Genomic DNA, 9,462 nt, shown 5'->3' on the forward strand with positions numbered 1-9,462 from the left:
TTACCTGGTCGCGAGGAATTCCCAGTGTCTTCGTCTGGTAATGTATGACCTCCTTGGACGAAGTGATGGTGAAACCAGTCTTTGAAAATCACAGCTGTGAACCATGCTTTCAAAGAATGGTACCATACGACAGGAAGGACATCCATCACCCCACGAAGGCACCGAGGCTGCTTTGCACGGCCAACAATAACGGGCTTAAGGTGGTGCATGCCGTTAGCATTGGCACAACACAAAGCAGATATCCGTTCCTTAGAAAGCTTGCGGCCAGGTACACGCTTCTCCGTCTCATCGGCGAGTGTTCGTTGGCACCGAGCGATAGAATAGGCCAGTTTCGTCAGCGTTATAGACTTGACCGAGAGTGAGGCCCTCCCTGTCGATCAAGCCTTTCACCTTGTGCCGAAACTCGTCCACTCCATCCTCGTTAGCGTCCAATGCTTCGCCATGTGCTTTACGGTTAGTAAGGCCATGTCGCAACTTGAACGCGAAGAGCCAACCCTCGGATGCCTTGAAGTCTAGGGCGTCGTGAAGCCTTGCAAACTTCTCAGCAGCAGCCTTCAGCTCCGTTCCACGTACCATCACACCAGCTGCACGTTGCTGTCGATACCAAATCAACGTGGAGCGGTCGATCTCTGCATACTTGGGAGTAAACATAACCTTCCTCTCCACGTTGCGTTGCTTCTCGACGAGAAGTCAGCCGTGTACTGCATGAGCTTGTCTCGGGAACGCTTGATATCAAACAAAGTCGACTGGCCAGGTTGAACTCGCGGAGAATGCGAGAGGAAGACCAACCCGCATCAACCTTCTCCAGTATCTCCTGCTTTCTTCTCCAGAGTCAACACCACTCTCTTCCTTTTCTCAGGAGGCGGGGCCATCATCACACACACTAAGAGTAGGGCAGAGAGCAGCAGGAGGCCTTGCAGCAAGTACGGCACCACCACAAAAGCGAGCACGTGGGCAGCCATGACGAAGAGCGTAGGTCTAGTCGCGGTGAGAGACAGGCGGGAAGTGGGGAGGATGCAGCGGCGCTCTATCGGACGTCGGAGGAATGACGAACCAAAACAATGCTCTCACGCGGCGCGCGCGCGGCAAGTTCAAATTACGGACGGCAAAAAATCGATTTTTTTTTTTAAATTTTTTTGGATTTTCGGACCATTTTGGGAATGTTTGATCCCAGGACGATAAGGTTCGGTTAGTGGGGATGTTCGGTTATTGGGCGTCCGGATATTAGAGGGATTACTGAATATATATATATATATATATATATATATATATATATATATGTGTATATATATACACACACACACACACACACACACACCACACACACATACTATACTGTATACAGGCATACCCTGAGATACAGTACCCCAGTTTAATGATGGGTGTTGATTTTTTTTTTTTTTTAAACCAATTTTGATGATATTTTAGACAAATTTTGTATTTAGATTGATTTATAAACTGTTTTTAGACCTAGATTAACATGTTTTAGTCATAGGTGGGGTGAACATTATCGTTTTGGGGTACAGTTTTCCAGACATATTTGATGATTTTCAGATTTAACTTTTGGGTTTAGGTGAGTTATAAACTGCTCATAGCCTCATTTTAGCTTGTTTTAAAGCTATTTAGGGGTTTAGGTTAGCTAGAAATTTGTTTCTGGACTCATTTGGGTGGGTTTAGGACCTGGTTGGGTGGGATACCCAAGGCTCAAAATGAATCCCTTTACTTTACGTGTTAAATCTACCCTGAGATACAATACCCCGCCTTGCGATGGGTTTTTACTCAACCAATTGCATCGTTAAACCGAGGTATGCCTGTATATAAAACTCAAGTAGGCTAGCCATGGACTCTCCTGGGCCAGCTGGTAATTTGGGAGAGGATGTTACCACTGCTAAGTCTTTACAATTGTTCTCCTCCACATGGTCTGTTGGTTAGAATACCTTTGTTGGAGTGATGGTCTTGCTTGAGGTTTTTTGATCATGTAGGGCATTGGAAGTAGGTTGGTCATTACCCTTAAGTGTACAGGATTTGGGCCTTGAAACCTCAAAAGGGTACAGTGGAATTGCCCCCCCCCCCCCCTTTTTTTTTCCATATATTTATCAGGTTGCATCAGACTTCCATTTTTTCATATCTGTTAGTTCTTTTATCTCAGACATATGACTTTCCACTTCGTTTTCTCTTTATAGCTTTGTTTCCTTTAGTTAGTGAAGAGACAGCTGGAGTTTTTTTCTTCAATGCTACCAAGAAAAGAAAACAGGTAATCATCCCATTAATGTAATGGACTTCTATTTGTCTGAAAGGATTAATATGGGAGTGTCTCTTACTATTATTGAGTCTTTATTATCTGTCTTCCTTCTCCAAATACTATATCACATTGCACCTGACTTTGGTTATATCTCTTTTTTTTTTTTTTTTTTTTTTTTTTTTTTTTCCCCCCACAGCGTGAAGCATAGACTAAATTCTCCATTCCATAAAGCCATGCAATTTTCTTATATGTCACACAGCTTCACATGTCATTACTTCAGCTGTAATACCCACCATCAAAAATGAATACATGTTAGGCCTGCCTCATTCAGAACTGATGTAATGGTATTATTGGTGATGTTTTTATGATATTCCACTAGCTCATGTGGAGGATCAGAAAAGTCTGTGGTGACAAAATCTGCATTGCCAAATCATTCCCTATTTGCTGCAGTGGTTGTGTGGTTTGCATTGCTAGTTATGAAACTACCAGCCTTTTAGTACCAGGGTTTAAATCTTTGCTGGGGTAGCTGGTGCCTCGTGATTCAGGTGTCCATCCTCCCATTGTGGGTTGATAAGAGAAGGGAGTATCAGGGGTAACACTTTAGGGAGATAACTGTGGTAACCTGGATGATGCAGTGGCCTTGTATCACAGGATAGTGGGTGGATAACCCACCATAACCTCAAGGACCCAAGATATTGCAGCTAAGCACCTGATTGTACTGTATGTGCTACCATTTACACCATTGCCTTCCTGTCCTAGCCAGAGGTTGAAGTTGCATACTTTCATACAACAGACCACCTCGCAAACCACTTGACCACTATCTCTTGCATTTATGCTTCATGTTTTTGTTTCATTTAGTTAATGAAGAGGCAGCCGGAGATTTTTTAATTATGTAGTTTTACAAGAGGTGCAAGCCAGTAATATACTTTAAAATTATTGAGCTACAGTAGCCAAGTCTGAGGCTTGTATGTCAAGGGGCAAAATGGGACTGGCTGTTTTTGTCTTGTTATCTTTTCCTTCTTGAATTTTTTCCCAGAGTAAATATGCAGCACAGGTAATCTCAAAACCCTGTCACTATGAAAGGTCTTCCCTAAACTACAAATGATTATCTTGGGGGAGCAAGAACAAAATAAAGACAGCATCATACTGAAGGGGTTAAGAGATTGCTCATAGCCCCTTCACCAAGAGGTCTTTCCCAAGATGAATAAATGCATGTAGGAGTAAAAGTAAATTTTAAAATGCCATCATACTAAAGAGGTTAATGGGGATCATTCCTAACTACATCACGAGAGGTCTTTCCAGAACAGAATAAATGTGTTCAGGAGTACCAAGAAAAAAATGTAAGATATCATCGTCCTGAAGGGTTATTGGAGATTGTTTCTTACCCCTTTAAGAGAGGTCTTCTCAAGCATCTGGAATATAAGGAAAGTCATCATAGTGGTAGGGGAATTAACCCCTTCAGCCTGACAGAATCATATTGATTTGATACCTCTGGACTATTTTCTGCTTAATGTTAGGAAGAAAAGCTCATGTTCAAGGGATTAGTAAAAGCTGTATCCGATCCCTCCAGTTTGAAAAATATCTGCAGAGCATAAATTTTGTTTGGAATTGGCTTTAGGAAACATGAGACATCCTTAGGCTGAAGGGATTAGGCTTGTATAGAGCAGCGATAGAAAATCTACAATGAAATGCTAGCTAAGAGCTGAAATTCCAAGGTTTTTAGTTTTTGTAGGGAAAAAAACACGGTGCATCACAGCCACCACAGTATATTAAGTTCACGTTATATGCAGCCTTTTTGACATTGTTTTAATTGCTAGACGCTCCTTAAGCAGAAGGACGTCATTCCTGTGCAGCTCTACTAGACAATTATATTCTGCATAGAAGAGACTTTTGAGCTAGAGAGGTTAGATAAAGCTTTAATTAGTTCATTCATTGCTAGGGTGCTTTTCTGACCTAAACAAAATTGTCTGGTAGTGGCAAGAATAAGATATGATGCCCTTGTGCATGCCATGTCACGTTTCATTGTTATTTATGAAGCTGCATCACTGCTTTCCCCAAGTTTACATCAGTTGTGTGGAAAAAGTAGTAATATTTTGGAGCACACATCCCTGTGCATACAATGAGGACTTGTTGTATGCAGTTATGGTCTCTTGCTGTGGATGAAAGTTGACTTGTGTAAGCATTGTGTGCTGTGTAAATGTGACTTGAGGATTGTATTTTTGTGGATGTAGGGGGCTGTCTGACATCTCCTCTTTACAATGCTGCATATTGTTGCATTTTGAAAGACCTTAAGAAGGCTTGGGATGATGGTTACACAATGACCTGGATTATGGGACTGAACAGAGGTGATGCCAGAGATCTTGTAATATAGAGACCAGCAACGTACATAAAACTTTTCGGACCAAAACAAACAGCATAGTAAATTCCCATTATAAATTGCATGTCCGTATAATTATATGTTGTTGCTGTCAGATCCTTGGAAAATTTCTGCAAAATTATCTGCCAGTGTTCCATTGTTCTCCATAAGGAAGTTTGTTAGTTCCCCTGATATATATATATATATATATATATGTATATATATATATATATATATATATATATATATATATATATATATATATATATATATATAGTTGCATGGGAATTGTGATATTTTTAACACATCCTTTACTTACAATTGAGGACCACTTGTATTCTCTTGTGTGCTGTTAATGCAAACTATGCCAATATTTGAGAGACAAGTAACACACTAGGGAATATTGTGGTGATATATACATCCCAAATCACAAAGGAGGAAGTACTGGTCTTAACCACCTGAATCCAGTGACATGTATTTTAGTATATTTTTGCTATCTCCAAGTGATTTTATTTTGCTTAGGAGAGTCTTTCAGAAATGGAGAAGTAAGGTATAGCCTTCATGAACTCCGTGGCATAAGAAAATCATCAGAAAATAGCAAGGATAAAATACAAAAAGATGTCATCAGATTGAGGGGACTAAGGTCACAAGAATACAAACCATAATCTAGTAATGTACAGTATAGCAGTCTTACATTCTCAGGGACAGCTTTCTTCCCCAACTCTAATACAAGTAATACCCATGTTGCGATGTAGGCTCAGCACAGTAATATAATAGTATTTTTATATCTGACTAGATACTGTAGTTGAGAGTGATTGTAAGTACAGTCATGAGTCATAGTGTCTGGTTATCCTCTAATGATGCTGCTGTCTAGAGGGAGGTCATACACCAAGGATTCATACCAAATGAAGACCTGAAGGGAGATTCTGGTACTGTAATAGTTGTAGCCCCAGATTTGTGAACCCAGTTGACTTCAGTTCACCATTTTCCTCTTGGGTGGAAAATAAGGAGGGAGTTAAGGGATGTATGTATAACTGGACATTTCCACTGTTTTGGTATATCAGTGCCGCCTCATGAAAGCATCCTTCTCCAGCTCTGTTGCTCAAATGGTTTGGAGTGCTTTGCGCTGTCAACACAGGCCTTTGTTAAGTGTAATACCTTGCCAGCAACTTCGTTCAGCTGTGGTTAAGATTAGAGGGTGAGCGGATCTGTGGCCCACAACTGTATAGTGCAACAGAGCTCCATGTATCCAGACCTAATCAGACAATATGCAAACGCCATTGGTTGTAGAATATACAAACAGTTTAATAATATGGTACTTAGTTTTTTCTCTCTCTTTCTTTTTATGATATTGATTTTCTAATTTTTACTTCCAAAATTGTTAGGTATAATACAGCATGTCCTCATAATATTTCCCCTTTTTTATGTTGTATTTATTATTATTTTGTATATATATATATATATATATATATATATATTGCTACGCTGAGTGGTAACCATATAACCAAATTTTGGCGCCTGGTGGTTTAGTGGGTAAATATTGCACTCCAATCGGATTAAGCTGGTGCAGGCTTATATCCAAGGGGTGGTTGGGGTTTATTGCTCACGTAATGCCACTCAGGGATGAGTGAGGCTGGTCACTCTCATCTTAAATGTCAGGACCAACTGCCAAGCCCTGGGCTCCTACGCTCTTCATGGGGCAATGTAGGATTGGATGATGGATGGATATATATATATATATATATATATATATATATATAATGGTCTGTTAAAGTTTCTTTGATACCCATTAGGTTGATTTGCCAGTTCTTCCAGTTTACACACGAGATGTATGGATAAAACTGTGATATTTTGGAACACATCCCTGATGTGGTGCCTGGTGGTCTAGTGGTTAGAATACCCCAGTCAGAGTGATAGTCTTGTTTGGATTCAGTCCCCAAGGGGTGACTGGAGGTTCTTCAGTCATATAATGCCATTAATAGTTGACTGTGGATGGAGCACTGGTACTACATGCTTGTTCTGAAGGTGGTTACGGGTGGGGTACAGGTACTCCAAAATTTAATGGTAACTGGAATATCACTGTACTATACTATATGTTTGCATGTGTTTCTAATCCTTGTAATGAAGAGGTGAGGGACTGTGCTGGTCAGCTACCCATAAATGTATTGGACTGCACCAGCCTAGCCTTGGTCCCACACTTTGAGAGGAATAATAATGGAATTATTATTATTATTATTATTATTTTTATACAGTATTTTTTTTTTTCAATATATCTATGACATAATGAGGACCACCTGTATTTCAGCTGTCATGTATTTTATTTATTCCAGTCTTGAGCATGATTACTTATCTCATTGGTGTACATTTTTGCAAAATATAGAATGTATACAGTAGAAATATATACCAGTAGTGCTGTTTGAATACCAGGTTACTGCAATATTTATTTGAATTCTTGTATTTCAGCTAACTAGAATACAGCACACATTGTAATAAAAGAAAAAAAACTATGTGGTGGCAGATTGGAAGTGAGATGACAGTAGCATCAGTTTGGTATATCGGGTGACTGCATCAAAGTCTGCTTGCAACACTAAACACACAGGTACAAACAGTAGTTTTGGTTCTTAGAACTGTATGTTTTGTTCTGGCAATATAGAGGGACAGAATTGTAAGTTTTACTAAGTGTACTAATTTTATAATACATTAATTACATAGAATATCAACTTACACTAAATTCTTTAGTATTACATGAAGCTCTTCTTATGTTGATAGATATTTAATATCTGTCATAAAGTTCACAAGTTTGAAATTCATGGTACTTAGTTAATTTGGAATTTTTGAAATGTAGAACTTTATTTTTATTTATAGACATAAGGTAAACATTTATGTAGTACCGTACTGTCATGGTCAGAAGTTCATTCACCCATACCTGCCAGCTGAGATGATGTAAGATGTTACTTGAAATATTTTTATATGACAGTAATACAGTATGAATCCCACAGCTAAGGAACAACAACTAAGAAGCAATGAATATCTCTGATGTTTGTTGCATGCTTGCATGCAGGTGTTTGTGAACTTTTTGCTTGTGATAGTACTGTACCTTTTACAGGTGCTCCATTCTGTATGCAATACAGTCCAGTTTTTTGTCAGAGCTATATATTGTGCAACATTTATATAGACAAGGCAGAATGTTCTATTTATCATTTATTTACCAAGTGGGCCTCACATATTATGTGTGTGAAGGTGCATTAATTATGCCTTTGCAGTATATTAAAAGATAAGCTCATTATGTGCATTCTTGGTTTTGCCTGATGTGCATCCACAAAACAAGAAATGTGTGTTATCCTGTGATGTAATGCTTGTCATCTACCATATACACTACTGCATTGCAGCTACAGGTAGTTATAATAATGTGGAATACAGTGTGTAGTATGGTATGAAATAATTGGCTGGGACACCATTCATAGTATGGTGGTAAAAATAATAATCATCATCATCTTCATCATCATCATCATCCAGACCTCCTTTCCCACCCTAGGATGGAGTGAGGAGTAGCAGCGTCTAGACCTCCAAAGTATGCCCAATTCAGTGGGCCACATTTCCATTCACTCATCATTCAAGCCCATGGAATCCTGGCCTTTCACCTCACCCTAGGGTGGGAAAGGAGGTTCAAATGATGATGATGAATATTTTTACCACCATGCCATGGTATCCCAGGTAATTATTTCATTTTGTTACTTGGGATAATTGTATTTTTAATCTAAAACATGTGGGCATGTTGGATAATTGAAGTTCCAGTGTGTAAGATGCAAGTTTAACATCTTTAGTCTGGTGATGTATTTTTTAATCTATTATCTACAGATGATTTTCTTCAACTTGACAGAGACTATTGAACAGGAGGGGTTTGATATAGCCATCATCATCACTCTCACTACTGGAGATCCTCCTTAGTTTGAATAAAATTGTCAGATGGTAGACTAGTTAGAATTAAAGTTACTGTACTGTACATCGTGTGAATTAAAGTTACTGTACTGTACATCACTGTCTTGAAATGGGCTTAAAAAAAAAAAAATCTGAGCTGAATGTTTAAGACAGTTTCAGTCCAGTAAGGTGATGATGGCAATGAGTGTGTGTTGTGTGGCTCAAGGTTGAGAAAGTCTCTTAACCCATAGAATCTGGGGACATTTGTTTCATTTACTTCTTGCCATCTGAATATTTTACTCAGTTCAGGATAGTTTTCTAACTGGGCAGGTTAGATACAGCCTTAATAAATCCTTTCAGTTTGAGAGGCAATTGTCAAGTTGAATAATATCGTTCAGTAGCATTAAGAATAAAAAAGAAAGGATATCACATGGATTCAAGGGGTTAAGCAGTAATATTTGTGTATATTACTGACGTGTATACATGAGTGAGTGACAGTGCAAAATTGTGGTTATGGGCATAATGCATATTGTGCCCTCAGCTGTGAGTTGGAGGAAGTTTGTATATTTGACTAGTAATGTACATGACCATATTTTTAATTTTATCAATTTTGTACCACTGTTGTTCAACTTCAGGATAATAAAATGCAAAACTAAATGTTTCTTGTTAACCATATACAGTATTTATAAATAGAAAGATAGACAGTTTTTTACTGATTCAGTGGTATTCTTGATATGACAATAAAATTATGGACAAACAAATAAAGGGGTACTGCCTTCTAGGGCTGTGTTGGACATATAAGACAACTTAGACAGGACAGTCACCTGACGTGGGTGCATTTTTTTATTTGAGAAATATTAATTGTTAATTTACATGTTCACTTTCAACAAGTGCTGCATAACTCTAATTTTCATTCTGTAATGTTGTAATTTTATTATTTTTTTTT

At 38.6% G+C, this 9,462-nt stretch overlaps 1 protein-coding gene across 1 annotated transcript in view; it reads left to right on the top strand.

Annotated features, from left to right (window-relative positions):
* The window catches only part of Gmppb (GDP-mannose pyrophosphorylase B), a 45,679-nt gene extending 38,423 nt beyond the window's left edge, over positions 1–7,256 (top strand). Inside the window, exon 7 of the mRNA XM_080275590.1 lies at positions 7,062–7,256. The gene's annotated coding sequence lies outside the window, so the exon portion shown is untranslated. The remainder of the gene's footprint in view (positions 1–7,061) is intronic.
* Positions 7,257–9,462: the final 2,206 nt, after the last annotated feature.

This window comes from Coenobita brevimanus, chromosome 62 (assembly GCF_032717465.1).
Source record: "Coenobita brevimanus isolate Jiangsu-jjx chromosome 62, ASM3271746v2, whole genome shotgun sequence".
Classification (NCBI taxonomy): Eukaryota; Metazoa; Arthropoda; class Malacostraca; order Decapoda; family Coenobitidae; genus Coenobita; species Coenobita brevimanus.